This window comes from Rhinichthys klamathensis, unplaced genomic scaffold (genome assembly GCF_029890125.1).
Source record: "Rhinichthys klamathensis goyatoka isolate OS25496 unplaced genomic scaffold, OSU_Roscu_1.1 h1tg000067l_1, whole genome shotgun sequence".
NCBI classification, from domain to species: domain Eukaryota; kingdom Metazoa; phylum Chordata; class Actinopteri; order Cypriniformes; family Leuciscidae; genus Rhinichthys; species Rhinichthys klamathensis.
This window is the reverse complement of record NW_026606610.1, coordinates 6,991-20,983: the sequence shown is the minus strand read 5'-3', so window position 1 is coordinate 20,983 and position 13,993 is coordinate 6,991.

Genomic DNA, 13,993 nt, shown 5'->3' with positions numbered 1-13,993 from the left:
GAGGCCAATTCATAGTGAGAGAAGGAGAGAACACTGGCCATCTTGAGTCTGGATGCAACAAGGCCACGTGTCTGGGTGAAAACAGAGGGATGAGCGAAGAGGACAACCTGTTTTGAAGAATAAATCTGATCCTCACTGTATTCACATGAGTCAAGGATGATGAAATAATACCCTTTACAGACAGCTAATGAACTGTATAAGGTTTCATTAAGACCAGTCTTGAGGGCAGATGAACAGGAAGCAATTTCATTGGGTCAATGGTTTGTCATCTGTGCCTTACAGCAACCAACTATCCAATCAGCGAGCTCGTAGTCGAGCGCGAGCCAGAGGGCCCTTCCAATTAAAATGGCCACATTTGATCAACTGACTTTGTGTCTCTATGGCAACCGCACTCATCCCATGGGTTAATCAGCTGGCTTGGAAATCGATCCCCTGATGGTTTGCATATAAAGAGAACTTGCAGCGGCATGTACTAATGACCCGGCTAATAACAATCTGCGCGAAGGTCAGACGGCCTAGAATTGCTGCATCACCACAGAGAGACTATAAAACACAGATCAGAGGAAGTGACTGCTTGCTGAACACTATTACATTTCACAGATAGGTTGAAAGTGTGTGTTCGGATTGGATTCTCTGAAATGTGACAGATGTTTAAAGAGGACACGTTCCTCTCGAAAAGCCCATGAGTTATGAAACCACAGTTTCAGCTTCCTGTGCAGTGTGTATTGGAGTGTGTATGCAACAGCTGTGCCTCTCTGTTCTCCTGCACAGACAGACTGATGTACCATTAAAGCCTGTCTCCAGAGACACTGTCATTTCCTACTGCACGTACCATGAGCCTGCTTTGACCTCCCTCAAATCTACACTCAGTAACCACACACAGAGATGCATTGTTGGCAGGTTTGTTGGTCTTAGCTGGTTTAAGGGTGTGTTCACACTTGTAGTTTGGTTCTCTTGGTTGTTTTGGTCAGGACCAAAAAAGAAAATGATACATTTAGGGTGTGTTCACACCATAGACTGTAAAAATGGCCAAAGAGGCGGGATTAGCTGAGGTGACATGATGGCTAACAGACAGCTGACAAACGGCTAGTAGTGACAGCAGGGCAATCCACCTGTCACTCAAGTGGCTACGCCCTTAATTATGCAGAACTTTAGGGCTTAATATAATTTAAATGAATGAGTTATAAAAATATAAAAAAAACACCCTTCTCACAGTTGTCGTGGCGGAGTGATAACCGCAGCACCTGAGACGCGCCGTGGTGAGGAGCAGAGAGCTGCGGTTATCACTCCGCCCAAGTAGCAGTGCTTCGCCTTCAGAGAATATAGTTCCCAGTATTTATACGGTTAAAAATATGTCTGTGTCTCATGTGACTTTGTTTTTTGTACACTCTGTGACTATACAAATCACAACATGTAAATAGGAAAATGTTTGCGTTATTTTGTCACTTATTTGGATTAGTATGCTAGCTGCAACCATTTACATCCAGTCTTTGTGCTAAGCTAGGCTAGCAGTGGGTGCGTCAAACAGACTTATAGCACGCACGGAGATGAAAAAGGTATGTATGGACTTATCTAACTCTGGGGGATAAGGTGAATAGGCTAAAGTCCCAAAAAGTCGGAGTGTTCCTTTAACATGGGGGTTCTATGGGATTGACTCGCTTTTGGAGCCTGTCTCTAGTGGCCAGTCGATGAATTGCTGTTTAAGTCACTTCCGTGTTGGATTCAAGAGAGAGATCGGAAGGTTGCCGCTTGATTCACACTTGGCATGTTTAGTTCAATTAAAACGAACCCTGGTGTGATTGCTCTGTTAGTGCGGTTCATTTGAATAAGTGTAAACGCTACCATCCGAACCCTGGTGCGCACCAAACAAGCGGATCGAAACCACTGAAAAGATGGGTCTCGGTCCGCTTCCAAACAAACTCTGCAGTTCGAATGAAATATGAACGCAACAGACCAAAGACATGTTAACAAACCAAAAACAGGACATGATGTCACAAGATGCGAGCATAAAAAGGACCGAATGCTCAAGCATACCTGTTTTTTCTCGTCATATCCACAATGTTGCCCATTACAGTTTGGTACAGGCATCAGAACTGCGTCTCCTCACAGCAGATCTTCATTTGTGTGTGTGACGGATAAATTCCTCGCTGTTTTGACTCCTTTACATATTTTATTAACTCTTGACGAGTTCTCAGCTGGTCAAAATACAGCGAGCGCATTTAGCCCTGCACACAGCATTTTTTGGAAGTTAGATCAGTAGATTAAGTAGTCTTAAGTGGCCTTTTATCTCATTAATATTTTCTACATAATATATAGGCTACATATTATATACAAGTACAGCTTATTAAATTACTTAGATTTTAATCACACTACAAGTGCGCATTCAATAAAATTAAATACACTTCTTTTTCACAAGGGTTTAGCACAATAAAAATGAGGAATGATGTTGCCAATTTATCATAAGAGCCACAATATTTACAGTACACAGTGCCAAGTGTAAGCAATAGTGCACAAGTTAAAGCAAGAACAACAAGATGCATTACCTTAACATTAGCCTGAATCTCTTTAAATAGAATTGATGCTAAACTGTAACTATTAAACCAGGCATGACGTTTATTTTGTAATGAACAACTTCGACTAAGTGTTAATGTTCCACTAGAAGTTGTGAAGATTATTTAAACACAAAACACCCTTAAGTTCAACCACAACAAAAACAAGACTAAACCTAAAATAAAAACAGTGTTTTAACCACCTGGAAGTGGATAAAAATGCAGTAAATGATGCAGGGTATTTGTAAGGGTGGGTGAGAGGTGCATGTGGCAGTGATCCCATATTTGGGATTTGGTATATTTGACCAATAAGTACAGACCCCTTATTTCTTTTTCCGTTTTCCTCTCTGATTTAGTCTCTTTTCCCAGTATCCCGTTTTGACCAAATTAAATGAGCAAAGCCTTGGTTCACTTGGCTGTCGGTCCAGATCAGCTTGTGTAAACCTATTCCACTCACTTTTCCGCTCTCTCTCTCACACTTTAGTAAACACTGGAGAAAAAAAAGCAGGCTGTGCCAGTTCAAGTAAATGACTTTGCCACTGCTTATTTAGAGGAGAGAGAGAGAGAAATCAGCTGAAAGCAAAGCACTCTGGGGCAAATTGTGCTATTTCTGCACAAACTGTCCGTACAAATTGAGTTCAGCACAGATTTTGTAGGCTTGTTTGCACGTTACCTGATTTGCAAATTCCTTTAGTGAACTGGACACTAAAGCATGAGCAAATCAATGATGACATCAGTGGGAGCAATTCATTCTTATTGAATTCCCCTTCTCTGTATTCAGCACAAACAAAGAGAAATCAAATTTCCCTGCCATTGTGGTGGAGATAATGCTCAGGTGCTAATCAAGCTGAGCAAGAAAACGATCACTGCTGTGGATAGATGCAAAGATTTGGCAGAGACGGGATCATTTTAAAATGCTAAGCACATTCAGCGCTGACAGATGAACAGTGACATGTTGCAGGGAGCGTCCCAGATTATTCTTGACCTTTATCTCATTCCTTAACACATTTAGACCAGATCTGAACCATTGAACTGTGTTGACAACGGCAGCCAAACAATGCTTGCACTCTGCAAAAAGAGGCCCGCCCAACTGTAAATGTGTGTGTGACTGTCAGAACTCAGTCAAGTGTATTTCCCCACACTTCAAGTAGTGAGACTTCAAGTAAACATGCCTGCAAAATGTCTGGCAAACTATCCACTCACTCAACTTTACTGTACTAAACGCTAATACTGGTTTAATTCACCCATACAGTATATGTTTGAACCAGAAACCGAATTATACAGGGTTGTCTACAAGTTGAATCAGGTAATGGGTTTAAATGTATCGGTCTATACAACATCAGACACATAACGGTAATTAATATGATTAGCCTTTTGTTTGACTACGCTAATAATGTGTTGCTAATGTTACACAAACCATGTTCCCGTTCACCATCTTAGTCTGCCTTCTAAAAATCCATATCCTTAGAAATGCTTTGAACAACATAGTAGACAGTCAGTAGAGAAAGGCATATAGTTCATCATAACATTGTAATATGCTAAATGTACACAATTTTTCATACCAACAGAAAAACCTACCAGGATGGCCTGGCTTCTCTTGAGACTCCCCTGCTTCAGTTAATGATATGCTAAAGCCTGCTCACACGTTGACGGGATTGGTTACGACATTTTTGTGCTGTTTTTTTGTGATGACCGAGAACAACGGCGATTTCAAACCACGTTTTTGAGGCTATCTTTGGTTCACTGCAGTTTTAAGAAGAAAATACACAGCAATGATGAATTTGCACATGGTTTGTCTTAAAGCATATTAAAAACACCACAAAGACATATAAACAGCATTATACCGGGGGTATAACTGATCCAAAGCGACTTACGTTTTTTTCAAGGTATACATTTGAATATACATTCTCTATAAGAATTTAATCCTGATGTTGCGAGCACCAAATTTGTAGAGACAGAGTGATCTGTTTCTATTATTATATGCAGATTCAGAATACCACAAATATTGTCCTATTTGGTCTTATTTTTCAACTTCTAATTCTGAAATCTCATATATGTTTTTTTTTTTTTTTTTTTTTTTTTGCTGATTGATCATTTCTATTTATCAAAATAATTTAAAAAATAAAATTAATTTTAAAATAATTTTAAAATAAATTTTTAAAAATAATTTTAAAATAAATATTTTAAAATAATTTTAAAATAAATATTAAAATTATTATACAAATTACTATACAAATATTAAAAAAAAACTATACAAATATATGTTTTTTTGCATGCCAATAAAGCACACTAAATTGAAACAGGCAGAAAGAGAGAGAATGGGGAGGAGGAGACAGGGTTGTCTTGGTGAGACAATGTTTATTAGATTAACAGGCTGAACATGCCTCTCAATGAGAACCCATATAACTTTGATTGATAGAGATGCCGATAACTTTGCTGCCTGACACTGGAGCTCCGGTGAGAGACATCGCTCTGCAGATAAAGGGATTAGCACACAGTATGAGAATAACTCCTGCCCTGCTCTCCGTCTGCTCTGCAGGGAAGGTACGAGTGTACCACCTTTCAAGGGATTAATCACAATACAGAGCATCAGAGCTTCCTCCCTGTGAATATCCCATCATCATCATCATCATCATCATCTTCTTAGTCATATATTTAAACCTTTCAACCGAGCATGACCACGCCCAATCACCAGTCCAGTTTATACACATCTCAGCCTATCAGAGAAGTTCCTGCAGGGCAATGAGCTTTTAATGCAGCAAATAAGGAATGCACTGGACACATGACATGGATGGGAGTATCATATTTCTTAATAAGGGCTCTTAAGTTTAGCAATGGCAAATGGATTTATTAAAAGCTATCTGTAAACGCCTAAATGAAACCCCACCCCATCCTTTTAACATGCACTTATTCACGCACTTATTCTGATTTCATGTTGAAAGTGAGATGTGAAACTGTCCAACAACTGACAAGTGGTTTGTTCCACCCTTATAGGAGTAGCTAACAATTCTTTCAGTAATCAAATAAAGATACATCTCATGATTACCGTATATGTATATACACGTGCATACATGTATACACTGTGTGTGTGTGTGTGTGTGTGTATGTATATATATATATATATATATATATATATATATATATATATATATATATACATACATACATACAGTATATGTATACTCTCTGTATGTGTGTGTGTGTATGTGTGTGTGTGTACACCTTTCTTAAACCTTTACTCTCAAATAAGTGTTCATCTTTTAATTCTTGCAATTTAATTGCAAATGTAATTCAGAGCTACCGGTAACTAGCTAACTAGATGTACGACACTATATTCGGCCTTTGACTTCAACTGAAAATAAACAATAATAATATTGGGGGAAACCCACTATTAACTTAAAGACTATGTTAACTTAATAGAAAGTAAATCTTTTCCAGATAGCATATTAATATTTAAAATAAATAAAAGACAAATTATTTGTCTTCATAATATCATTATAGGCCAACAAATTGTTGTAGGCCTATTTGAGGGGCCCTTGAAATCAAAGGTTCAAAATCCTTGTTTTATAACAATGTGAACACACACCTAGGATTCATAATGAATAATATTTCACCATCAAGTCATCAAAGTAACTGAAAAAATGCTTTCGCCCCTCTACCCTTCCTTGTGGTTGTCTTGAAATGCGAGCAGAGAGGGTGTCTTCACCTCCATGTGATTTATTTGAAAGTGGGGGAGGGGAAGCTCCTCATAACAGTATCACCCCTCCTCCGTCTGATTTATTTGATTTAGTACACATGGAGTGGGGGTGCTGGTCAAACAAGTGTGTGTCTGTTGCGTGTTTGTGTATGTATGTGTGTGTAGACGGGAGGTTAGCACATAGCTCTCTTGGCGATTACACTGACCTTTCCAACACACCATTTATCAGCAGAGCCACCACAGGGTATGAATCCATATTGCTTTTGTTAGGACGTCTCTTTCTCTATATCTTATCACATCCTCCGCTTACACAATATGTGACCCTGGACCACAAAACCAGTCACATGGGTAAAAAAATTTAAATTGAGATTTATACATCACCTGAAAGCTGAATGTATGGATGTATGGTTTGTTAGGATAGGACAATATTTGGCCGAGATACAACTATTTGAAAATCTGGAATCTGAGGGTGCAAACAAATCGAAACATTTAGAAAATCGCCTTTAAAGTTGTCCATTTATGTTCGCGATTGTGCTGCATTCACTCACAAAAATAAATGTTTTATAGATTTACGGTAGGAAATTTATACAATATCTTCATGGAACATGATCTTTATTTAACATCCTAATGATTTTTGGCATAAAAGAAAAATCAATAATTTTGACTCATACAATGCATTGTTGGCTATTGCCACAAATATAGCCGTGCTACTTGTGACTGGTTTTGTGATCCAGGGTCACATATGTATCATCAAGCAATATCAGCCTGTAAAGATGGGAAATATGGAAGCTGTACGACCTCAGCGTGAAATGAAGGGTCATTTGAATGACAATGCAGGTTATAATGGTGGAAATGCACCAACACACCCTGGTTGGTATCATACTGTATATGCAATATACAAGACTTTATCAAACATGCTATTTTTTAAGTAACATCTGATTTAAGAAATTGTAGTTTGTATAGGTGTCATTTTTATGGCTGTCATTTTAACACATCAATTTAGTACAATTAACCAAAAAATTAAAACCCAATCATAATTTACTCTTCATAATTGTTGCAAACCTGAATGACTTGCTTTCTTCAGGAACAAAAAAGGTTTTTTTTTTTTTTTGGTCTTTGTTGTTTTTGGACCCCATTAACTTTCATTGTATGGACAAAACTATTGGGAAAAAAAAAAATTCTAAACATTATATCGTTTTTGTGTTCTACAGAGGCTGTCTAATACATACAATTTCATCCAAATAAAAAATGAATTAAAACAAAATGTATTTAAATTAAATCCATTAGATGATCCCATTATCGGAACCCCTAAGGTTCATATAAAGCGCCTAAAAGAACCCTTAAAGATTCTATATAAAACTTTTTTCTGAGGGCCCTCTTCTGGTCTACCACAACAATATATTGTATTAGAACTATTTTCATTAAGGGGATTTTCTCAGCAAATATTGATTAATAAGCATATCGTGTAATTAGCACCATTACATTTTTCATTTTGATTAATACCTAATTTCTTTTCCCCAAAAAAGGGGTTTGAATCCATAATAGGGAGTGATTCAGCTGAGCGGAGTCGACTGAGATGTCTGCTAATGCTAACAGAATAGAAATTAACCAATTAAAGCGACTGCCTGCCCAACAGAGCTCAGTCTGAGCAGGAGAATACATTAGCACGCTGTGAAGCTGTATCTGCAGATGTGTTTGACACTTTTAGTTGCTTAGTTGGCTGTAGTCAACACCACACATTTGAAAGCAGTCGATTATATAGCAGAAAGCTTGACTGTCTGAAGGGGAGGGTCTTTACCAGTCGTTTCTGGTGCTACAAAGTGTACATGAATGTTGATTTAGACTGGTACAATCAGCTACAAAAAGCCTGCTCGGGTTCTTCCCTTTAATTAGGAGTTTGCAGACCCTGATGTGCTTGCTAATATATGAATTTAAATATGAAATATTTTTAGAGATTAATAAAGGCATTTCTGCTCATCCTTACGGCATGTTTCGTTTATTTCCTGTATAGAAAATAATGATAAATAAATATGCATACAATGTGTAATTGCATTCTCTTGAGAGCTTCGGCTGCTTTCATGTCATGTCAAAATTACCATAATTACAGATTCCAACTTGTGAAAACCATTAAAGTCCTAATTACAAGTTTGAAATACTGAATTTATAAAAGCTCTTTATGCAACCTCTATACTGTACATATCTTTTTTTTAATAAGACATCTTTTTAACAGTTTGTTCTTATTGTTTAGCAATAGCATCAAGGTGAATTTATAGTTTTTAAAGTGTTTTGCAGTCATCAATAATAAAGCTGCACTTCCTCATTGCCATAGAAACAAAGAACTCAAGGATGTGAACAGCTCTCAGTAGAATCTCAGTAGAGTTGCCATCTATTAATTACAGTAATTTCGACAACATGAACATATTCGTGCAGTGTGCCTCATGTCATAAGAGCAATTCCGATTTGAAGCTTGCGACATATAAACATCAACCCGATCACTTTTTAGCGTTCAAGTAAACAGCATGTTCGGATTCATCACTCGGAATGATTTCATTCAAACAAAAGGTGTCCGTGTAGCTAAATTCAGCTTCAGATAGAATATTTTAAATGCAAAATTTAAGTGACAACAATGACATCATAGGCTATTGAATTCTGAATCTCCTCTTTTAGTGTTTGTACTGAAATCTGGCTTAAAAGGTTTTGAAAAACCACCTTCCATTAGCAACAATTACATCTCAATTGACTGCCTTAATTTCTCCTATCAGAGCATTAATTCCCTAGATACTTAAAGCCGAAGAAGTAAAGCTTTCTCACACACACACACACACACACACACACCATTCTTCAGTGCTGACATATTGCCCATCATGTCTGTCTGGCTTTCTGCCTGATCACTTTATCAGGATGTAATTTGAGCAGCCGTTCAAAGCCCACGTCGTTAGCATGAAATATGATGAAGCACCCGAGTCCCAGCGCACTGTCCGGCAGCTCGCCTTTCATATTTCCCTCAAACCTACGGGGTCATTAATAATTCTGTTCAAATGGTTCTATAATGGCTATCATATTTTTTCTTGCCCTCACAAGCTGGAAAACCTTATATCCACTGCGGGGCCCTGACCTCAATCCCGTATAAACAATAACCATCCAAATGCTGGACTATCGTTACTCTCGCTATATTCTATTCTATTCTATTCTATTCTATTCTATTCTATTCTATTCTATTCTATATTATGTTATAAAAAGGAATAATATATACTTTTGGGTGAACTATCCCTTTATTTACACATTTCCCACCCTTTAAATATTTGATATTTGATATTTTTCAGATAGAGAGACAGTATATATATTTTTCCTTTTATAAATATTAATATATACAATTAACATAAACATAAACATAAATACAATATAATATAATATAATAAATATTATGTTACAAAAAGGAATAATATATACTTTTGGGTGAACTATCCCTTTATTTACACATTTCCCACCCTTTAAATATTTGATATTTGATATTTTTCAGATAGAGAGACAGTATATATATTTTTCCTTTTATAAATATTAATATATACAATTAACATAAACATAAATACAATATAATATAATATAATATAATATAATATAATATAATATAATATAATATAATATAATATAATATAATATAATATAATATAATAATTTGGTAATGGGTGGGAATTTCTGTACTTTTTGGGTACATTTTCCTTTTGAGAGCACATGCAGTAATAATTAGGAAGAGATCGCATTTCTTTCCTACACTGCCTGTAATGCTAAGAAATATCTGTAATCCTCTGTGAGCAAAAGCAGTATTTCTACCTGTGACAGAGGACTTTATGTCATTGCCTGGTGTACACATACTCAGGACCGCATACTTCTCCAAAGTCTCTCTCCACATATCAGGCTGCTTGAGACTCCCGCTGGAGTTGACAAACAGGATGATGGATTAGTTCCTCTCTGAGCCTTTGCAGTAAACAGAGTACAGCCCCTCATAATTAAAGAGAGAGCAAATCCAGTCCTAATGCCACACCACCAGGAGGTATTTCTAGGGACTCTTTCAAGGCTAGGGCCTTGGCCCTAGGACCCTCAAGGGCCTTAAATAAACCAGACAGAGCGCAAGGCCACAGGAAACACAAGTTCAGCGGCATAGAAAGAACCCAGCCTAAAAATACACCGGCATTAGGAATAACAAAGGAATATGGATTGATGTTTTCAATGGCATTAAAGGAATGTGGCCCTGTGGAGACCTCGGAAGATGAACTGGAGGTTTATGATCTCAGATGTATGTATGTGAGCTAAACACAAATCTGTAGTGGATTAACATGCTGTTGCATCTGCTTGAACACAGAAACAAGTAATAGTACAAGTGAGGTGAAAAAAGTACACAAGCCTACTGCTTCCGCTTTCCTTCGAAGGCCTCGCTAAACATCTGGATTTTGAGACGAATGGTATCATTGTACTTGTACTTGATATTCTGCTTGGGATAATGAATTTTCTAGGTCAATAAGAGATTAGGACAGTGTCTCAGAGCAGGGATGAATGAGGTCTCAAACTGGTCAAGAGACACTGTCACCAAAAGAAAAGAAAAACAAGTGACCTGGTATGTTGAGAACATGCAGTTAGAAAGAAAGAACTACAACTTCCCATTTTCTTATGTGGTTTAAAACTGTTTTGCGGTTCATTTGAAAAGTTTCAGTTTCTCATATTGTCCCAAGCAATCATAAGCAAGAACAAGTATGCTTTGGACAAAAAAACTGTATCTATTACACTAAAAATCTTGGTAAGGTCATCAGGGTCATCATTTCAAAGTGCTTTTTTTCACTATTTTTACTAGAGATTATGAGCCTGTTACAGTAAACAAGGCAAATCCTTCTCATCCATTATAGAAAAGCTCAATTGAATGAAGTGGAGTGTCACAGTTCTGATTCATTCCCTGAAACAAACTTTTTGAGGAACCAAACAGGCCATTGGGGTGTACATACATACCGGTATGACGTTTAATACATTTTTTTATAAATTTGCATTTAGTGCAAACAGTCAAAGTCTGTAAAAGCAAGTTTTTTTACTTCAAAAATTATGTATTAACCTTTTCTTTCAGGAATTTTTAATTTAACAAAAAGGTACACCCCAAAGGTGCACCCCACTGCTTTATGAGCGCACAAATCAGGACCATGTGAGGTTTGTTTTTGACAGAAAATCATTATGCAGTCCTAAAAACCCAACACCTGCCAACCAGCAATAAACGGGTGCTTTGATGTGGGCTCCTTTAAGATGAGAGAGAGTATACGACAAGAAAGAATGAGAGAGAGAAGAAAGAGAGAATGAGGAAGGTAGAGTGAAACTCCCTTCTGCTGAGCGAGTCGTCTTTAGACCTTCGGAAGTGGCCTAGCATTTTTGTTTAAAGACAAAAATGAAAATGCTATTTCTTAGAAGTTTTGCTCAAGAGACTAAAAGTCCTTAGGAGAAATAAAAATAGACACAATGAGGCAGTTGCTGACATAAGAGTGCAGAGATATATTCTGAAACTCTCTCAGTATGAAAGGTGTGAGGGATCTGTTTTCTCAGGAGAAAAATCTGAGAAGCGGGAAAATTGACTTTTTTCCTACAGGGAGAGACTGAGTCACACCATGATCTAAGTCTGAAAGATTTACCACTCAAAAGTTTGGGGTCAGTAAGATTTGTTTTTGGAAATGAAATTATATTAATATACTTTTATTAAGCAAGGATGCATCAAATTGATCAAAAGTAACCGCATTTATAATGTTACCAAAGATTTCTATTTCAAATAAATACTGTTCTTTGGAACTTTCTATTCATCGAAGAATTAAAATTGTAACAAAAGAATCAGTGTTTCCACAGAAATATTAGCACTTTCCCTGCCAGGGTTTAAAAAAAATGTTGCTAGTCAATGCCAGTATTTTTGATCATTGTCACAAAACATTCATGGCCCACAGAATATTTTTTGCATAAATATCTGAACATACAATTAATCAAAAGAAATTGGATCGGATTTAGAACGATGATCAAAACATACTTGCACAGTTCTATACCTCGTCCTGGGTCGACATTTCATTCGGTAACATTACGCAGTTTTGATTTATATGCTGTTCAATATGTGCATAAACAATGCTTCTATCGCTTGTTTCTGCTTTTTCTCTGCCTGTGTTTTGACCCGGAGATTCTATACTCTTTCAGAAGATGCGTATTAGTGCCCCCTACCTTATAACGGGATTTCAATGGCAGGGAAGGGTTGTGTCGTAAATAACGGAAAATTTCGTCAACAGCAAGGAAAGAGTTTAAACTGTTTTAAACATTGATAATAATAATAATAATAATAAATGTTTCTTGAGCAGCAAAATCAGCATATTAGAATGATTTCTGAAGGATCATGTGATACTGAACACCGGAGGAATGATGCTGAAAATTCAACGTTCAATATTACTGCATTAATGTATAAAGCATCTACTGAAAGAAAACATGCACACAATAACCATAGTATAGTTGACATTAAATCGACTAAAAAACAGCTAACTTTAAACCCCACACTAACAGTTGCAAATATTTAAAATGTGTCATCTCTGAGTTTGCATTCCATTCTAATTCTATTCACATTCCAGAGTCTAAGACTCTATTTTAAAACCTAGCAAGCTGCCTCGCTGTCTTAATGAATTCATAGACAGCTGTCTTCTCAGGCAATATGAATATCCTAACTAAAATGAACCTTTGAAACACCCTCATTCCACAATCACAACTGATTCCAACAGAGTTTGATGGATGTTAGCATGTTGCTAAGCTAACACAATGTTGCTAAGCAAACACAATGCTTTAATGTGTTTAAAAAAAACAGCACATAAAAAATATTGAGTAAAATCATCAATTTGTAATATCATTTGTCTGTTTTTTTAATTGATAGTTTTTGCCTTTTCAGTAAATGTTTTAGCCATGTGAGGCAACAAGTTATCTTAGAAACATCATAATTGCTGGTCATTAGAACAGCTTCTTTTTAATGTGTTCTTTTCTTTTAACAATCTTGTATCTGTTCAGACGGTCCATCTCTTTCTCTCTCTCTGTGTGTGAGTGGTTGGTTTGTAAAGATGACAGCACACAAAGGACCTTTAATGGAGTTACGACACAGGGCATCAAAGCCGTGATACTATAATCACTAGTGATGGACTCCAGCTGCCGATGTAATTCTCACTCCCGTCTGTCCTTTCCTCAGAGGGGACGGGCTGTTTCGTATGACAGCCACTTTATCTCTCATATACACTACACGGTAAATTAAGCTTCAAGTAAAACAGTTTGACTGAGCCTTGAATGGATGTTGCAACACAACATACCTCGGTGAATTGGACGAGTGAGAATACACTAAACTGTTACAATAAACCATTTTCAACGCTGATAATAATAAGAAATGTTTCTTGACCAGCAAACCAGCATATTAGAAAGATTTTTGAAGGATCAGGTGACATATTTCACCATATTACTGTTTTTACTGTATTTTTGATCAAATAAATGCATCCCAGATGACCATAAGATACTTCTTTTATAAACATTAAAAAATCTTACCAACCCCAGACTTTTGAACAGTAGTAGGTGGTTACACTTTATTTTAAGGTGATGTAGTAACATTGTACTTACTCAGATAAGTAGATGAGTAATATATTACCTACATGTACTTACTATAGAGTTATGGATAGGGTTAGGTTTTGATTTAGGGTTAGTTACTTGTAATTAT